Genomic DNA, 20,109 nt, shown 5'->3' on the forward strand with positions numbered 1-20,109 from the left:
GCAGAGCTGTCTGGCACAAGAAGGCATGCAGCAAATGTTGAATGAAAGAAACAGGTCTAGAAAACTTATTCCCACTACCAACTCAATGGACATGAATTTGAGTAAACTCTGGGAGAGAGTGAAGGACAGGGAAGCCTGGCATGATGCAGTCTATGGGGTCACAAAGACTCAGACACAACTTAGCGACTGAACAACAACAAAACAACAACTGAAGTATCAATTGATAGTGGTTTAAAAATGCTTCCTGGAGGATGGAAGATATTCAGATAAAATTTCCAAACCGAAAGGAAGGTATCTCTACTGGTAAGGCTTCAATTACTGGCATATTTCTTAGCTAGAAGCTTTCTACCTCCTGATACTTCCTGGCTGTTCACCAGGAGAAAAGGGACCAGTTATGTCTGCCATTACCCTTGAATTCCTAGGTCATCTATCCCCTGCTGACATCACTCTGGTCTCTGCTTCTGCGGTCACATTACTTTCTCTTTTGTGATCAAATCTCCCTCTGTTTTTCTCTTGTAAGGACACTTGAGACTACATTAAGTGCTGTCTGAATAATCCAGAATAATCTCCCTAGCTCAGGAACCTTACTCACTCACACCTGCAAAGTCCCTTTTGCAATAAAAGGCCACGTTTCCAGCTTCCAGGGAATAGGAAGTTTGTGTCTCTGAGGGCCGTTACTCAGTCTACCATGCGTGCTTGTGCTCAGTCGCTTCAGTCGTGTCCAGCTCTTTGTGACCCTGTGGACTGTAGCCTGCCAGGCTCCTCTGTCCATGGGATTCTCCAGGCAAGAATCCTGGAGTGGGCTGTCATGCCCTCTTCCTGGGGATCTTCCTAACCCAGGGATCAAACTCGCGTCTCTCACATCTGCATTGGCAGGCAGGTTGTCTACTACCAGTGCCTCCTGGGAAGCCCAGTCTCTCATGCGTCCACTTCAAATTTGAATTTTTTATCATGTTATCTCTTTAAAAAAAACAAGTGCTTTATTTGTTTGAGTTGCTTTATTGTTATAACTCTAACAGGCTCTTCATTATTATTCTTTTCTTCATTTCTCATAGACCAAAATTTTGTTTTTCTAAGAAAGAGGAAGTATATCCGAAACCAACAAAACACTTCAGCTTTGTTTTCTGTCAGGCATTTCTTTTGAAAGGCACCTTCAGTGAAACTACACTTAAATAAATATTTATCTGATTAGAGGTTTGTTTTAGACAGGACAAAAAAGAAAACTTCCAGAGATTTCTGTGAGGCAAAGTCCTGAGCAACATAGGTTTTAATGTTTCTGCTCTTAACAGATCTAGGCCCACCTATTTAGAATGGAGACATTTATGGTAGGGAGATTTTTGCTATTCTGTTTTGAAACTTCACAGTTGTGGTGCTTAAAAAGCAACTTAAGTGGAATTTGCCCTTGAGGCTGCTCTCTCATAACCCTGAATACCTGTTCAACCGCATATCCCCCGGTTAAGTTTCTGACGGAAATAGTTTTAATTATAGCTCCCTGAAGGCCATAATTTGAGAGCCTGCGTGCAGAGCCTGGAGCTGCTCTCTGATGGAGACCGTTAGTTTCAGACCTAGATCAGGTAAGGAGGAAGCTATTCCTAGAAAGAACCCCAGACTTCTCAGCTCAGTTGCCATGGACATGAATTAGTTACTTCTAGCCCAGTGCTGTCCAAATAGAAATATAACACAAACATTCTATTTAAATATGTAGTTGACATTTTTCTAAAAGCTATGTTAAAAACAGCACAAAGAATAAGTGAAATTAATTTTAATGATACAGTTTACTTAACCCAATATACCATTGGGTATATCATTTCAATACCAATCAATCAATAATTATTAGAAAATTTTACATTCTTTGAACATTTTTTTTTTAATATTAGGCCTTGATTCTGGTGTATATTTCATACCTCTGGAGCATCACAGTTTGAACCAGCCCCATTTCAAGTGTTCAGTAGTCAATATGCTCAGCAGCTACTATGTGGGTTGGTTAGTCTTTCTGGATGACTAACAAAACTTTGGGTTTCCCAGGTGGCTCATTGCTAAAGAATCCACCTACCAATGCACGTGGCTTCCCTGGTGGCTCAGATGCTAAAGCGTCTGCCTACAATGCGGGAGACCCGGGTTCAATCCCGGCTGGGGAAAATCCTCTGGAGAAGGAAATGGCAACCCACTGCAGTATTCTTGCCTGGAAAATCCCTTGGGAGGAACCTGGTAGGCTACAGTCCATGGGGTCGCAAAGAGTTGGACACGACTGAGTGACTTGACTTGACTTCACTTCACTTCACCAGTCCAGGAGACATGAGCTTGATCCCTGGGTCTGGAAGATCCCCTGGAGAAGGAAATGGCTACCCACTCCAGTATTCTTGCCTGGAAAATCCCATGGACAGAGGAGCTTGGCAGGTTACAGTCCATGCAGTTGCAAAGAGCCAGACACAACTTAGCAAGTAAACAACAAAACTAGTCAATAGTGGCTCTTTGCCATCAAAGACACACTCTTTTACTCCTTTATATATGTCTCTGATTTTGTTGTAGTTTTGCTTATCGGTTTTCTTATTAGCTGTAAATCTTTGTTTTTAAAAAACAAATCTTTGTTTCTAGAGATTATAAAAATTTTTTTTTTTTCCAGTGGGAATCAAGAACTTCTTCTTAATGAAAGTCAGAGGAAAACCTATAGGATAGCCCCTGTGTTGCTCAGGACTTTGCCTAACAGAAATCTCTGGAAGTTTTCTTTTTTTGTCCTGTCTAAAACAAACCTTTAATCAGATAAATATTTATTTAAGTTTGGTTTCACTGGAGGTGCCTTTCAAAAGTAGTAAAAATGAGATAAGATGATTTTTATTTCCCTGGTTAGCTTCACAGATGCTTTCTGAGCCCTTCAAAATATCTCCTCCAAGACTCAGAATGTGACCTTGGTCTGAAAGACGCACATGGAAAATGGTGATGGAGCCATATCACAGCTGCTCTAGCAAAGCCTACATGCTTCCCAGGATGGCAGTAACACCTTCTCAGCACAAGGTCAGGACCAGACTGTGAAATAAACTTGTTATATCTGGGATTCCTCTATCAACTTAAAAAATAGTTGCAACCTGAAAGTTGAAAGTTAAGGTTTTTTCAGTGGAAATTTTCAGGACTTAGCCTGGGAGACAGCATCTCAAGTAGCCTTTAGAGAACTGCTCCAAGGAGCCAAGGGAAGGAGCTAGGTTATATAGAAGTCTTACAACAAAGGGCAAGTAGTCTGAACGTCAAAAGATTATTGTCAGTTAAAGAAAACCAGTTATCTCAAGTTAAGGAATTTAACACTTTTCTATGAGTCCAGTTCAGTCAAGTCTGATGCAAGGGCGTCCCCATGGACCGCAGCACTCCAGGACTCCCTGTCCATCACCAACTCCCGGAGCTTGCTCAGACTCATGTCCATGGAGTCGGTGATGCCGTCCAACCATCTCGTATTCTGTTGTCCCTTCTCCTCCTGCCTTCAATCTTTCCCAGCATCCGGGTCTTTTCCAATGAGTCAGTTCTTTGCATCAGGTGGCCAAAGTATTGGAGTTTCAGCTGCTGAGTTTCTTTGTATGGGAAGATGCAAGAGTCTGGGCTCACTGTAATCATTCCTTTCATATGCATCTCAGCTGCCTGGGGCCAGTATCTCATATTTTTTTCACACTGTAAGTTCCTCAGTGTTTACCATAGGGAGTGGCTGCAGCCTTGTGGCTGCCAGATGGCAGGTATTGTCCTCTATCCCAGGTGCCCTCAGTGCTCAGAAATTCACATTTGGAGGGCTGGAATCACTGATGACTATGGCATCCTTGTTTACTGATATGGCAGGAAATAACTCCATTTCTCACCTCAATCTCCGCCTAAAGAAAAAGCCCTGAATTGAGGTTGGACATTTCTCTTTCTTAGCTATTGGGAGACCTTGGAAAACTTACTTAAATTCTCTGAGCCACGGGGCACTCATTTGTAAACTGAGGGAGTCAGAATAGATCAGTGGTTTTCTAACACTAAGCAGCGAACTCATTTTCCAAGCAAAACTTTGCAAATCCTGATACACTGAACAGATCCAAGTGGAGCTGCTCTGATAGCAGTCAGGGCAGGGAGTTGTAGGAGATGGAGGTTCAAAAACAGGGTGAACCAGAGCCCTACTCTCTCAGCCTTTCTTATGCATCTAAGGCACAGTTTGAAAATCTGAATAGATATTCCCTGGTGGCTCAGATGGTAAAGCGTCTGTCTACAATGTAGGAGACCTGGGTTAGATCCCTGGGTTGGGAGGATTCCCTGGAGAAGGAAATGGCAACCCACTCCAGTACTCTTGCCTAGAAAATCCCATGGATGGAGGAGCCTGGTGCAGGCTACTGTCCATCGGGTGGCAAAGAATCGGACACGACTGAGCGACTTCACTTTCACTTTCTGTAGTTTTCAGCATTAAATATTCTAATTCTCTGTTATTCTCCATTGTGCTCTATCAGCCAGTGGTCTCAATCAACAAGCTGTAAACTAAAACCAAAGTAGGTGGAAGTCCATTTCCAAGAGGTTCAAGACTGACTTAAGACTTGCATGTGTTCTAAGTACTTTTCCTTTGGAGCCCCATTACCCTACTTCACAGCATATCAAGCACACAATTTTCTTTTGGTATTTGAGAGACAATTTTTTTTCAGGTCTCAAACACTTCTGAAAGTCCATAAAAAACTCAGAAGCTGAAGGTAGAATGCCTTCAGTGCTTGATGGATAAGTAGCCCAGAGGAAGGCATCTCAATGTCCTGTCTCCACAGGTCCAGTTTTCTTTATTTCCAATGATGGAATGTGATGGAGCAAAACTGGTTGATGTGCAAAACTTTCAGAAAAAAACTCTTTTTAACCCCAAGTAATCCCTATCGTGGCCTTTCTCAGTAGTAAAGACTCAGTGGTAAAGACTTCGCCTGCAAAGCAGAAGATGCAAGAGAGGAGGATTCCTGGGCCAGGAAAATCTCTTGGAAGAGGAAATGGTAACCATTCCAGTATTCTTGCCAGGAAGATCCCAAGGACAGAGGAGCCTGGTTGGCTACAGTCCATAGGATACAAAGAGTCAGACATGACTGAGTGACTGAACACATACACAATCTGTACCTTGTGGCTAGGATATTAAAATAGCTAGTCTAATGAATGAAGGGAAATGGGAGCTATGGAAAAATTGCAGTAAAACTGAAGCTCAGTACATATTAAAATACCTGATCTGAATCTGAGTATTTCAGGGTAGTGACCATTGACATAATAAATAATGTCTGACTTTGATATTACTAAGAGGAAAAAAGACTTAATAATTTGGTGAAACAACTAGGAGAATAAAAATAGAACGTGTAACTTTTTGACTCATTATTATGGTCTCTGATTCAGAGATTCAGAATCTCTGCTGAAATTCTCTCATGCTTCTTGTCCTCTTTTTTTTTTTTTCTATTAGATTCTTTAGCATGTGAATCATGGTTATTTAAAGTCCCTTTCTGATCATTTGAATATCTGGATCAGATTCTTTGATTGCTTGTGTCTTGACACTGTTTTTTTCCCCTTAATTTTTGTATGCCCTATAATTTTTCCTTTTTAGTTCTATGACTTAAAGTTCTTTAATATAACTTTTTAAAGTTACTTTCCATTTACAGTTATTACAAAATGGAATAACTGTATTCCATTTACAGTTATTTCAAAATATTACCAAACATATATTCTCCATGTTGAACAATACCTCCCTGAGCCTACTGTGTATTCAATAGTCTGTCTCTCGAACCCCGCTTCCCCCAGTTCCCTCTCACCCCAATTGTTAGTTCGTTCTCTATGAGTCTGCTTTGTTTATGCTGTTTTCACTAGTTTGTTAGACTTCACATATCAGTGATATCATACAGTATTTGTCTTTCTCTGATGTATATCCTATAATTTTTATCGGATGCTGGACATTGTGTGTAGAAAAACAGTTGAGACTGGAATAGATAGTATTTATGTCAATAGGCCAATAGATATGGAGGGTTAATCAGTCAGGAAGCGGGCTGGGTATACCACAGGATTTCTGTTCAATAAAGAAAATCTAAACATAGATGATAAAAAGGTGATGAATTGAGGGAAGATAGTTCCAATATCCAACATTAATAAATGCTACATCTCTAAAATATATAAGAAACAACTTCAAATCAACCACAAGAAGATAGGATGCCCAATAGAAAAAGAGTCAAAATGTACCTATAGACAATTCTCAGAAAAGATATAGGATTAGCTAATAAGTATGTGCTCAGTCTCACTCTCTTCAGAATTGAAAATTAAAATACCATTTTTGCCAATCAGATTGGTAAAAATTTTCAAAGTCTGATGACACTGGATGTTGACAAAGAAAGCACAAGAGCCCTCATGTGCTGGCAGCAAACGTGTGAACTTGTGAGCAGGTGACCAACGTTCAGTGAATTTAGGTAAGTAACTCATTCCCGGCTATAAGAAGAGTTAGTTTCCCAGAGTTTAGTTTGCATAGGACTGAAGAAAAGCATTGCCTATCATACCTTAGGCACTCAATAAATGTATATTGAGCAGACTTCTGAAGGTGTTCATCACAAGATTGTTTTTGATAAGAGGAGCTGAGGCAACCCAATCATTCATTGTTAGAAGTACGGAAAAGTAAAACATATACCAAAGTTACATTTGACAGGAACCAACACTGGCTAAGTTATTGCAGGTTACCAGGCAGTCTGTCAAGTGCTTTCACATAGTTGTTCTCACAACAGTGCTGTCAGATATTTATTTCACAAAGAACAGCTTAAGTCAGATTAAGCAGGAGGTCATGCAAGCAATAAGAGGGTGACCTGGGTTGGAACCCAGACACCTGGCTCCAGCAGCCAAGCACGGAGCCACCTGTGACCAGGGTCTGCCTGCCTTCAGTCCTGAGCATCTCTACTGGAGACCTGCCCGGGGGCGGGACCATTCCCACCTTCCCAGACAGCCCTTTCTGTCAAGGGTCTTCTTTCCCTCTTTGACTGTTTCCTGTACAGGAGACGGGAGCATATCTTAACTAAGCTCAGAATGATTCTTCCCTTATGTAGTTAGTGAAAGGGTTTCCTCCCAGGCTTTTCAAATCTTTTAAGGTCCTGTCATGAGGAGCTGGAACCTCAGGCAGCCTCTTCCCTAGTCTTGTGATTCATTTTCAAATTATCTGAGACAATACAGTGATTCCCTCCTCCTTGTCCCTTTCCCCTGGGGTTCAGGCACGTGCAGTCCTAACAGGATATTTCAGAGATATTCTTTGTGTATCTTTGTGTGTTGCCAAGGGGCTTTAGACATGTCAATGTTAATCATTGCACGAGACTATGAGACAGTGAATCCGTCAGAGGCAACTTAGGTCTGGAGGGCTATTTTTATGTACAGTAAAAGACCTCAGGCTACTAAACTTCGGCATTTTGTCTTATTTTTATAAAATGTTTTATTTTGTCCTTCTTTATGTATTTATCATCTCTTTCAGCCCTGTCTCCCTTCTCACTTGTCAGTGAGCTTCCTCCTTTGTAGGTCTGGTGTCCTGGTTTGAATTTTTTCCAAAGAAGAGGTCATTAAGTCCTGAGCCCAGCAGTGAAGGGCTGTGTGTCTGAGCTCAGTGGAAACTATTTTCAAGTTCAAGCGCTGCTTCAGTCAGTATGTGCCACACACTATATCCTGCACTGGGCTGTGTTTCTTACTTCATCCTCACGACCATGCTGTCAGCTGGGGATGAGTATCCCCATTATGTAGACACTGAAGTTAAGCAAGGGGGAGGGTCTTGCCAAGGGTCAAACAGTTAAAAGCTTGCAGCCCAGGTCTTTTGGCAGAACCACCTCAAAGTCCTCCGTTCTTTTTCCCTGTTGCCAACTTCCATGCTCTAAATTGCCAGTTAATTAACCTCTATTTAAATGGTGCATTTCTGTGTTTAATTTCCTTTTTTTTCCCCTAAAAACAAGTTGCCTGTAATTTGAAACACTGTCTTACTTTAAAAATATTCAGTCGTCTAATAGAGATGAATTAGCAAATGGAAATTTCCTGCGAGGAAAAAAAGATCACTTTATAACCTGAAACACAATTCAGTTCTTCTCAACTCAAGCTCTGTTTTCACTAGCCTGGCTGTTGTGTCAGGGAGGAGTCGTCTCCTTTCCTTGGAGCATGTCTGTTTAATGATTTAACAAGCACATGGTGCATCATGTATCAGGGACTATCCTGAACCTTTTATGGATGTTAAGTCCCTTAGTCCCACAGTGGAAACAAATATCATCATCCACATCTCGCGGAGGAGGAGACTGAGGTTCAGAGAGTGCTATCTATTTTTAAGTGGCACAAGCAAGATTGGAGGCCTGGTAGTTCGCGTCTAGAGTCCGGAGAATAAGCACTGCACCTCAGTCCTTCTTTGCTAACTCCTGCTCTGCCAAGCAAAGTAGAGCAACAGCACGTAGGAGGTGCAAGAACTCGGGGGAGCCTGGGAGACCCTTCTCTGTGGATTGCATGACAGCCTAACATGAAACTATCCTTAGTGCTTCTATCAGCTGGGCTGTTCCGGCAGACTATTACTGTGGGGAAGAGGGGGCCCTCAGGCATTGTTAACTGACAAGGCTTTGGTCTGAAGCAAATTAGTGTGAAGGAGAAACGTGGTAGTCTTTTATACAACGTAAAGCGAAGTGACTGCCCACTGTGGCTTTTCGTACTAGAACCACCTGCCTGGCAGGGTGGCAGGGTTTTAGAAGGGTCCAGGTGTTTAGAATACCTTAGACATAGTAGAGCAAGTTGTTAAATCAGAAAGAAAGAAAAAAAAAGATATTTTGTAACGAAGTGGATTGATGTGTTTGGTTCATAGTCCTGAAATGGAAGGAGGAAAAAAAGAATGCATTTTGCTTCTGCTTTTACAATTTATAGGATGAAAAATACTCTCAATTCTGCCTTTATCCACAGAGGGGAGCAGAGTGGTTCTAAAAACCCAAGTCTCAGCACAATGTAATCAGGTTCCACCACTCAGAGTCTGAGTCTTCTATGAAATACGCTGACTTCTTGCTTCCCATTTCACTTTCCTCTTGGTTCCAGACTTTGGATTAGTTAGGTCACAAGAAGAAGAATGGGATAAGTGACCCATGGACTATACAGTCCATGGATTTCTCCAAGCTGGGATACTGGAGTGGGTAGCCATTCCCTTCTCCAGGGGATCTTCCCAACCCAGGGACTGAACCCAGGTCTCCTGCATTGCAGGCAGATTCTTTACCAGCTGAGCTACCAAGGAAGCCCCTAAAACCAAAAAGATGAAGGACCAATTAGCTCACAAATTTCCTTTTTTAAAAAAAAAGTATTTATTTTTGGCTGTGTTGGGTCTTCGTTGCTGCGCGGGTTTTTCTCCAGTTGCAGTGAGTGGAGGCTTTTCTTAGTTGCAGTGCATGGGCTTCTCATTGCGTTGGCTTCTCTTGTGGAGCATGGGCTCTAGGGCACGCAGGCCTCAGTCGTTGCAGCTTGCTGACTTTAGAGCACAGGCTCAGTATTCGTGGCCCACGGCCTTAGTTGCTCTCTGGCATGTGGGATCCTCCCAGATCAGGGATCAAACCTGTGTCAGTGCCCTGGCAGGCAAATTCTTTGTCACTCAGCCACCAGGGAAGCCCCCCAAAGTTTCCTATTTAAAGACTGATGAGAAAGAGCTTTTCAAACAGGACCTTGTAGTCGTATGGAATAGAGATTCACCAAAGTTTCCTGGGAAATTCAGAAAACCCAGGAAGTCCCAAGCCTGGGTCTCTCTTAGCGTCTCTGCTTCCTTCCCCTCCATTGCTCAGCCCTTCCACTTTCTTTTTCTCTGTCTCTGAGCATCTCTATGTCTTTCTGTCCACTTCTCTCCACCAGCCAGTTCCCATGTCCTCTGTTTTACAGAGCACAGACTTTACCTCCTTTTAACATTAGCTTTATGTGATTTTTAAAATCAGTTTGATATCAGAGCCTCCCTTTCCCTTCAGCTCCGTGACTGCATTGCTCAGTCTCTCAGTTTCCCAGTTTCTGGTTCCCATGAGAGCTGTTTGCATGGCCCATCTTTTGTTTTTGGTAGAAAATTCCTTTATTATAGTGCAAATAACTTTCAGCAGTGACATCATAATGAAAGAAAACATTTAGCAACATTTGACATGCAGTAAATAAGGAAGTGTTTCTTTGAAAATATGTCATCATAGAAATATTATTTCTACATTAATAATGTAGCTGGAAAATACCAAGGCTGTTTCTCTCGAGGCAAAAAGGCTCCCTCCCTCTTTTTGGATATTTTCTTTTTAATACAAATGAAAGGATTTGCCATTTTAGCAAATTACCAATTCTAAGAGTGCTGTCTTTGGAGGTTTTGAACTAAGGTTGGCATGATTTGAAATGGGATTTCAAATTAAAAGAAATCAAAAATTTTAAGACAATTCTGGGATAGCCCAGAAAGTAGAGGTCACTTCTATCAACTTTTAAGTAGAATACATACATTCACTCTGATTTTGATGCAGAAATGAACAGATTGTCTAAAGCCTGCCTATTATTCCCCCAGAGCCTGATTGTTATTTATGTTCCTTGGTTTTGGTCATATTGCAGAATTAGGGCTCTGGTCAGAAATAACACCTTACATATCCAGATGCTTTCCTGTGAAGCTTAGAATTGTACTTTTCATCCTGAATTCCCACCTTAGACCTCCCATGCTGATGAGAGGATGTGAACAGTTTCCGGTTTACAGCTAATAATTAGGACAGCTGGACTAACCTCCCCCCCCCCCCCCCCACCACTAACTTAATTATACCTAAATCAGACCATCACATCATTCAGATTAATTTCAATAGGCTTAACCAAGAGGTTCTCACTGACCCCACAGAACAATGAAGGGTTTACAGTGTATCTTTACACAAAGCTGCCTAAGGGCTTGGCTGCCAACCCGTCCCTGATAGGTAGAGAGAACAGTGTCAGTTCCAACAGTTATACTCCCAACTCTAGTTTCTGCTGAATTATGCAGTGGGTGGGAATGGATGCCCCCTCAAAGAAAACATCCTGTTGGGGCTGGGGGTGTCTTCTACCACAAGGAGAATCAAAACCCCTACCAATATATTTCAGGGTGCCCTCTAGGTCTCTCCACAAACACAACAAAATCTAGTGGCTGCACAAGGTTGGTCATGGGCTCCAAATACCCAGAGCCAGAGCACAGCCCTTCTGGCTGAACATGGCTGGTTAAGTCAGCTGGGACATAAAGCTTTTCAATGCTCAGCCAGTCTTGTTGGATAAAGCATCTCCTTACATAACACAATGGAACTGTGCTGAACAGTTTCAAAGTTGAGGAGAATCCAAATATATCACCTATTTAAAAAATTCACAATTTTAGCGTGCTTTTTCTTAAACTTTGGTTCTGAAACACTGTCTACATTCTTGACACGTGAAATGACGTGGCCCCTTCAGTGCCTCTGCATGTTGTGTAAAAAAACTCAAAAAGTAAAGCAGGACAAGGATGTGTCATAACAGGACGCAGTATGCTGTACAAACAAAACCTAAATTATATATAAATACACACCCACCCCTGGTGGCTCAGATGGTAAAGCATCGGCCTACAATACGGGAGACCTGGGTTCCATCCCTGGGTCAGGAAGATCCCCTGGAGAAGGAAATGGCAACCCACTCCAGTACTCTTGCCTGGAAAACCCCATGGACAGAGGAGCCTGGTAGGCTATAGTCCAGGGGGTTGCAAAGAGTCGGACAAGACTGAATGACTTCATACCCCCACCCCAGCACCCCTTTCCCCTGCCGCCACTAGCTGACCAGAGCAATGCCAAGGGTCCTTCTCTCCAAGGCCAATGCAGTTTATGAAATCCAGCACCTAGGACTCCAGCCATCCCTTGCCTTGCAGTGACATGTGTATCACTGCAGGCTTTTCCTGGAGACTCCCTGCGGTCTAATCAGTTCCACAAGTACAGGGAAAATCCCAGAGCTTCACTGGAGCATTCACACTATTGGCTGGACTCAAAGACCTCGAGTCCTGGGAGTTAACTTTTCAGATAAACTAAGTGGATCATTTCCTAGGTTGGATCCTATCTTATCGTACTATCTCAGCAGAGCCCACGCAGTAGGAAGCATCTTCTACTCTGAAGCTCCAAAGTCATTGCTTAGGGATGGGTGAGGGTCACATAATAAAAGTCATACAAAGAGCTAACAGCTTAAGTTGATATAAATTCTTTCCAAGTAAGTTCTTTGGGCCCATTTGCTTCTGCTTTCCATTGCATTCCCAAATCATTTTCATACTATACCTTTAAAAATGTATATTAACAGTCCATTTTAAAAACTGTCAATGCAATTACCTGTTAATGTGTTTTCAATTAGGTTAATAACAACTCCATGAGCTATTATGTAGATCTAGGGAAAAGTATTTAGTCTTAAGGAAGCCATACTGTGCTAATTCACAGTAAAGATAAAAAGCAATAGAATTTTACATAATCATCAAAAACTTTGAAAAGCAGTCTTACTGAACTGTTGCAAAGTTTTCCCAAAAGCACTTAACAGCAATTTATATCAAGAGATCCTAAGTTTAGGGGTAAGAGGATAAGACTCGACTCTTTAAGGTAGAAAATCACCTTTCTTATGACGGTAATAGGTAATTTCCCTACCCAGACCTAAGACAAGTGTACATTCAAAAGTTCATAACTAACTGTTTCTGAGACATTAATCATTCTCTAACACATACACTTAGTAGAAATAACTACAAGAAAGCTTAAAAAAATCTGAGTTAACATTATGCTGTGCAAAAAGGAAAAAAAAAAAAAAAACCTTGAACAACCTACATTCTATGCTAAATACCCTGACTAAAATGTTGGTTGTGCTACACAATTCCACTTGAGTGCAGAAATGAGTTGATTCCTATGTGCCATCTTTGTTAAGTCTTTGGTACTTTTGTTCTAAATATCACCTTGCTTTGAAAAGATGAATAACTTGTTACCAAATCACAAATCCATTTCAGTTAAGTCTGAATAAAATCCAGCATAAATGTATTACTTTGTTCTGGGAATGATGGCTCCGTGTCTTAGTTCTGACAGCTTCCTAAGGGCAAACCACCATTGAAGTCATTTGGGTTTAAACTGCACAGATAGAAGAAACAGTGAAGTCTGCCTTTTTGTTTTCTTTTTAAGTCTTCAGACCTTGCTAGGACACTTCTTTCAGACCAACAGTCAGACAGTTGTGGCACCTGATGCTCTGAAACAGATGTGGTTTAAACAACATCAGCCAAGCTTAGTGATCTGGAGGTCTCCATTGATCTTTATGGTGTCCATTGCAGATAACGTTTGAATGCGGTGGTAAAAATCAAAAAGTGTTTGTCCATCCACAAACACTCTGAAACCCGGATGCTAACAAAGGATTTCCATCCTGAATGGCTGGTCTGGGATGAATGGGAAGTAAGGGATCGCTGACTGTTCTTCACCTCTTTCCCCAAATATACAAGAATTTCTGAGTCGCTGCCGATCTGTGAACACTGCTTTGAGTTCAATTGCCACCTCTGCGGGAGGATCTTCCAAATCACCACAGGTCAATCTGATGGCAAAGCTCTCTGGGTTGAGGTTTACAATGCCCATCACTAACACTTTCTTGCCTGGTCTCATGCCACCTCTAATGTGCCCACAAAATAGCACGCTCAGTCATGGCAAGTATATGTCGGCTTGAACTGGAGAGCCCAAGGAGTTGTTTAAATGCGCATCATCTAGTTCACCACTGCATCGCTGTCGGCCACAGACCCCACCGTCTTCTTGCACAGCACGATGGGGTGGCAACTGGCGGCCGGGTGGCGGGGCTGCCATGGCCCATCTTTTTAAGACACGTTGCAAAAGCCATAGGCTAGTCTCTAAACCTGTGGCCTTCGAGCAAATCGTCCAAGGCTCATCGGCAGTGGCAATTAATATAACAAGTGTCTGTTTCAGTTACAGGGACTGGATGGAGGTGGGTCTTTCTCTTCAAGGGCTTGTGGGTGGACCAGTTTCATAAATGAGTACATTGCAACACAGGTGAAGCTCAGTTAAAATGAGTACATTGCCTACTTTAAAGGTCATCTCAGCATTTGTACCACTGACCGTACTCTACATTAAAAAGTGATCAATATCTTTATGGTCCTTCCAGAACAAAATCCTTTGGATGAATTCCAAGATGCTTTTGATATTAATGTCAAGTATGGCTGAGTTGTATTATGGAGATTTGGTAGGGTCAAATCTATCACTTTAATTTCTGATAGCATAAGTAGGTGAAAATAATGACCTTGTACACTGAAAAGATATGGTCAGACCTGGGTTATCAGACAAAGAACTGGGTTATTTGTCATTTGTCATGTGTGACCAGTCTTCAAACCAGCTTCCTTATCTGCAAAACATTGGTTCAGAAAATAAACTTTACTTCCTAGAACCACACTGCAATCTTACCTGCTTTTGTTTCTAGTGAGGCTCCATGCTGAGCTTTTGATGGACTGTTCTCCTCTGTCATAGGCAGTGTGCAATGGTGGTTACCAGTACAGTACAGTTTAAGGGTTAAACAAGCTGGCATATGTGCTGTTCTTAGAGTGTGTGTGTGTGTGTGTGTGTGTGTGTGTCTGTTAGTCGCTCAGTCATGTCCGACTCTTTGCAACTCCGTGGACTGTAGCTCTCCAGGCTCCTCTGTCCAATACTAGAGTGGATTGCCATTCCCTTCTCCAGGGTATCTTCCTGACCCAGGGGTTGAATCTGGGCCTCCCGCATTGCAGGCAGATTCTTTACCAGCTGAGCATACACACTCATTCATACAAACACTGAATCTGATCTCATAATTTTCATGTCATAAAATCTTCTCAACCATTTAAAAATGTAAAAATCAGCCATAGCTTGCGAGCCATACAGAACAAGCAGAGGGATGTATGGATTTGGCTTGTAAACCAGAGTTTGCCCACCACCAGCATAGAGTATTATGTTTTACAAAACGCTTTTGTACATCCAAATGTGCCTCATTTGTTTCTGAGATCAACTCACTGAAGCAGGTAGGGAAGAAATTACTAGCCCCATTTTACAGAGAAGGAGGAAGTCTCAGAAGGATTAAGTGAGGTACTAAGGATCATAGTCAATAAGAAATAGACATGAGATCTGACCCTAGTCCCCAGGATTCAACAGCTCTTTTACTATACCATCTTTAGGACAAATTTTAGGAAAAGCTATCAGCTCCTGGCTATGTATACCCAAAGAAAGGACTGCTCCCACAGGTGAAGCAAGAGCTCTCATAACCAGGATTTGCTAGTACTTTCTAAAATTTGCTAGTACCGCACTTTGCTAGTTAAGGAATGGTTTGTATGCACTGTGAGGAGGACAGAGAGAGAGAGAAAGAAATATGTCTGCTGACACTCTGCAACCCCAGAAACTTGACCTCAGGAAGAAGGCCCTGAGGGATTTGAGTCCCCTCTGAAATCTCTTATTATGGCAGTTATCATGTATCCAGCATACCCTGTCTCAAAGCCCCATGGCCTCTGTTTGCTTTTCTATCTGTTATGTGTCCCAAAGGTCCAATACAAGGAAGAAAGAAAGAGAGGAAAAAGAAGAGAAAGTGACTGCAAAGTGAGTTTATGTCTTAGCTGTAGTGTAGAAACTAGAATTTCTTCTTTGGTATGCTGCCTACATGTTGGTATTATGCCACCACATTGACTGTAGGGCTCTAGAATTGTTCCTATGATCTGAGTACCAATTTCTTCTTGGACATGGACTTCTGAGTCATAGAAAATATTATGATTCTCATTCAACTGGCAAGTTATTTCACATTCAAATTAACTACTTAATTAAAAAATCATTAAAATGATCAATCTATACATATACATATATATGTGTGTATGTATGTGTGTATATATATATATATATATACACACACACTATTGTATAACTATACAAGTTACAAGGTGGCTCAGACAGTAAAGAATTTGCTTGCAATGCAAGAGACGTGGGTTCAATCCCTGGGTCGGGAAGATCCCTTGGAGAAGTGAATTCCCATTCACTTCTACCCATTCCAGTATTCTTGACTGGAGAATTCCATGGACAGAGGAACCTGGCAGGCTATAGTCCATGGGGTCACAAAGAGTCAAACATGACTGAATGACTAAAACTTCAAGTAGAGTAATATTTAAAGATATATAAGGACTTAGTCTGTTCAGGTTGCCATAACAAATACTACAGACATTTATTTTTAACAGTCTGGAGGCTGAGAAGTCCCAAATCAAGGTGCCAGGCTCTTTGTTTCCTGGGAAGGACTCTTTTCCTGGCTTACAGATGGCTCCCTTCTTCTTGCATTCTCACATAACCTCTTCTTTGTGCAGTGGGGGAGAGAAAGAAGGCCAAACTCTCCAGTGTCTCTTTTTATAAGGGCACTAATCCCATCAGACCAAGGCCCCACACCTATGCTGTTATCTAACCCTAATTACCTCCCAAATGCCAATTCCACCTCTCAATTCCATCATGTTGATGGTGGGTAGAACTTCAACATATGAATTGGAGAATTCAATCCATCACAAGTATTCTTTTCAATAATATTTATTAAATTTCCTCTTTTCTGAAACATAGGGGGGAAAGTTATCCATCCATTCATTGATTTGCTAGTTATTTTAATAATTTTTGAGCACCTATTATGTGCTAGATCTCTCTTTCAGGGATTGAAAGCCTCAGAACTCACAAACCTCCCTGCAACTCAGAGTAAACATCCCCCATCTGCCTTTCTCCCTGGCTTTCATTACCATCTATTCCTTTTCATGTAGACTTATTGAATAAATTTCCCAAGGGGTTTGAAATACATTTTTGTTGGATCTTCACCTTTCTTTTCATGTGGCTCAGCCAACAGAAGACGATAACTGCTAAGTGCACCCCATGCTTCACAGTGTGACTGCTCAACAGCTCTGTGTTTGCAATTAGTTTTTACCTCCTCAAAGGAAAGGGCCTCTCTGCCCAGAGGTACTATACTTGGCTTTTAAATATTTAATAATTAATTGCTTGGATTTGCAACTTTTCTCCTTCTTAAATTCTTAGCTGGCATCTAGGTCACTTATAAGATTCAGATTTTTAAATGGTCATACTCTCCCCTCCTGCCTGCAAAAATGTACATTTTAAACACATGTCTACATAACATTAAAAATAGTGTTTAAAACAGAAATAGAAAGTGATCTCCCATAATTACCATCACCTTGATAGAAACAGAGTCAGAAACTCTATAGCTCTGGAAGGATAGTTAAAAGGGTTGTTGAGGTCGTCATACACCAATTTGAGAAGCAGGATGCATGTCCATGGCATAGCACTTCTTGCATCATAGACCACTTGATCCATTCTTTCTGTGCTCACAAGTCTGTAGGGGTCACCAGCCCTGGTGGTGTCAGAGCACACAGATGAACAGAATCACTTGTGGGGAGTGCCATGGGTACTTGTTACTTATATGACTTTCAAGTATGCAAACAATTTACATCTTCCATAAATTAAGGCAAAGTCAATATTCTTCCTTCAACCCCATCGATACAGGAAACAGAAGGCCATAAGCTACCAGAGGCCATAAGGCACTGGTTTCACATTGCCTAAGCTCACAGCCCAGCTCCACAAATGATTAGCTGAACCTTTGGTCAAGGTGCTTAAAACCAATAAGATTCCATTTCTTCATCTATAAAATGGAGGTTATAATAGGTTTTAGGTTGTAAATTATGAGAATGAATTGAGAATATGAATAAAAGAGCAGAGTATTTGGCATTTAGGGTAAGTACTCAGTGGGGTTCCCAGGTGGTGCTGGTGGTAAAGAACCTGCCTGCCAATGCAGGAGATGGAAGAGATGGGGGTTCTATCCCTGTCTCGGGAAGATCCCCTGGAGGAGGGCATGGCAACCCACTCCAGTCTTCTTGTCTGGAGAATCCCATGGACAGAGGAGCCTGGTGGGCTACAGTCCATGGGATCACAAAGAGTTGGACACAACTGAAGTGACAGCACACACACACTCAATAAAGGTATTAAATGCTCAATAAAGATAATAAATAAAATATCAGTATTTTCAAAGCTACTACTACTAATTATTATTATTATTATCATGATCACTATTATTATTGAGAGGTCATCTATTGTAGTAGTTAAGAAAGAGACCTTAGGTTCAAATAAACCTAGCCAAGATTTAGCTCTGCCACTTACTAGTTCTATGATCTTGGGCAACTTGCTTTACTTCTCTCAGCCTTAGTTTCATCATATCAAAAAAGTATATAGAGCATTGTAGATGTTAAATGGGCACTAGGTCATGGGCATAAGAAAATACAAAGTACATAATAAATAGTAATTGTTTAATACATGTTACCAATGATGATGACATTGCTTTCTTAAATGTTAAAGGGAGGAAAGAATTATGCTTAAGAGTGTTAGATCCATGATTCACTGGGTCACGACAATGTATTATTATTGATAAGGGGGAGGTGGTCCTAGCTGATTTGAGAAATAACAAGTACTTAAAAACAAATGTTCAACCCTTCTCATGTAATTCCAAACCATTATAGAAACCTGCAACCCTGAGACAAACTGAGATTGCATATGCATAGATCAAATTGAGAGTTAATTTTTTAGTGATATAAAGAACACACAATTTTGAAGCAAAGAAGACAGAAAACTTAGAAATGATATAGTTCAACATTTTCATTTTTTTAAATGAGAAAACTGAGACTCAGGGAGAGAAAATTATTTGTCCAAGTTCAGGATCAGGCGCTTGATCTTAAAATGTAGTCAATAAGGTTTTGCTAAAAGAATGAATAAAACAAGGATGTATTTTGCCTCTCTATATTTCTATGTTTGTGTGTTGGTGTGAATCCAAGTTTTTGATTGAAGATTGTGTCTATAGGTCAACTGAAAACAAAGAGATAGTCATCAGAATCTCAAAACACCTGTTTCATCTGTGATTTTATATATACAAATTATGAGAGAAGAAAATTCTTACTAAATACTCACTAAGAGCCAGTCACTTTTACATAAAATGTTTCATGGAAACTCCATAATAATCCTGGGAAGAAATCTACCCATCAGGGTTCAGTATAGAAAACAGAAACTATGCTGGTTGTTTTAAAAAGAAAAGGAATTTGATGCCTACAAAACTCCTGAAAGGGCTAGATGGCCAAGGCTTAGACAAGATCTTCAGGAAAAATGGCTCCAAACCTCACCTTGGAAGCTGCCTGCCAAGGGAACTGCTCCCTCTGCTACAGTTTACATGCTAAGCGTCTAGAAAATGCCACATCCACTGCAGACTCTGAGATCATACCTTCAAAGCCATGCATCCGGGACATAACTCCACCCAAGACTGCTGTCCCCAGAGCTATGCCACAGCTGCTATTATCCACACCAGCAAAAGTTCAAGTTACTGCCTTTTCTCCCACTTGATTTAGTTTTAAAGTCAGTTTTCACAGTATTCATCTGATTGGTTAAAGCTAAGTCATCAAGAACCTTATGAGGCTTCCCTGATGGCTCAATGGTAAAGAATCTGCCTGCAATGCAGGAGACTGCCTGCCAATGCAGGAGGCACGAGTTCGATCCCTGGGTCGGGAAGATCCCCTGGAGGAGGGCATGGAAACCCACTCTAGTGTTCTTGCCTGGAGAATCCCACGGACAGAGGAGCCTGGCGGGCTACAGTCCATAGGGTCACAGAGAGTCAGACACAACTGAAGCAACTTAGCACATGCACAGTTATCACTGGGATAAGCATTGGAGAATATAACAATGAAAAAGACAGAGGCCTTGCTATGGAGAGTTTTCCAGTAAAAAGCATAAATAAATAAATAAGCCTATGATTACAAAACTACAGGATGTGGTCTATTAGAACAGCAAACACTGAAGAACCTAGCAGCGGCACCTAGCTCAGTTTGGGGACAGAGTAAACACTCATTGCACATTTATTTTTGGTTCTTATAGATGAGTGAAATGTTCAGCAATTTGGCCAATGTCACTTGATTGTTGGGACTAATACAATTTCTCATGAATCTCATTTGAGGGCACTGTAATAAAAGGTGTTTCATTTTCACAGGTATTTTTGTTTGTCTCATTGGTTTTGTTTTGTGTACAGTGAAAATAGCAATGTATTCTCAACAATGAGAGCTAGGGATCTGTGACCAAGTCACTAGGCTTTCTGCAAGCA

At 41.3% G+C, this 20,109-nt stretch overlaps 1 pseudogene; it reads right to left on the minus strand.

Moving 5' to 3' along the window:
- Nucleotides 1-13,205: 13,205 nt before the first annotated feature.
- LOC102265528 (galectin-related protein pseudogene) overlaps nucleotides 13,206-20,109 on the minus strand; it is an 84,069-nt pseudogene continuing 77,165 nt past the window's right edge.

Source organism: Bos mutus, chromosome 3 (genome assembly GCF_027580195.1).
Source record: "Bos mutus isolate GX-2022 chromosome 3, NWIPB_WYAK_1.1, whole genome shotgun sequence".
Classification (NCBI taxonomy): Eukaryota; Metazoa; Chordata; class Mammalia; order Artiodactyla; family Bovidae; genus Bos; species Bos mutus.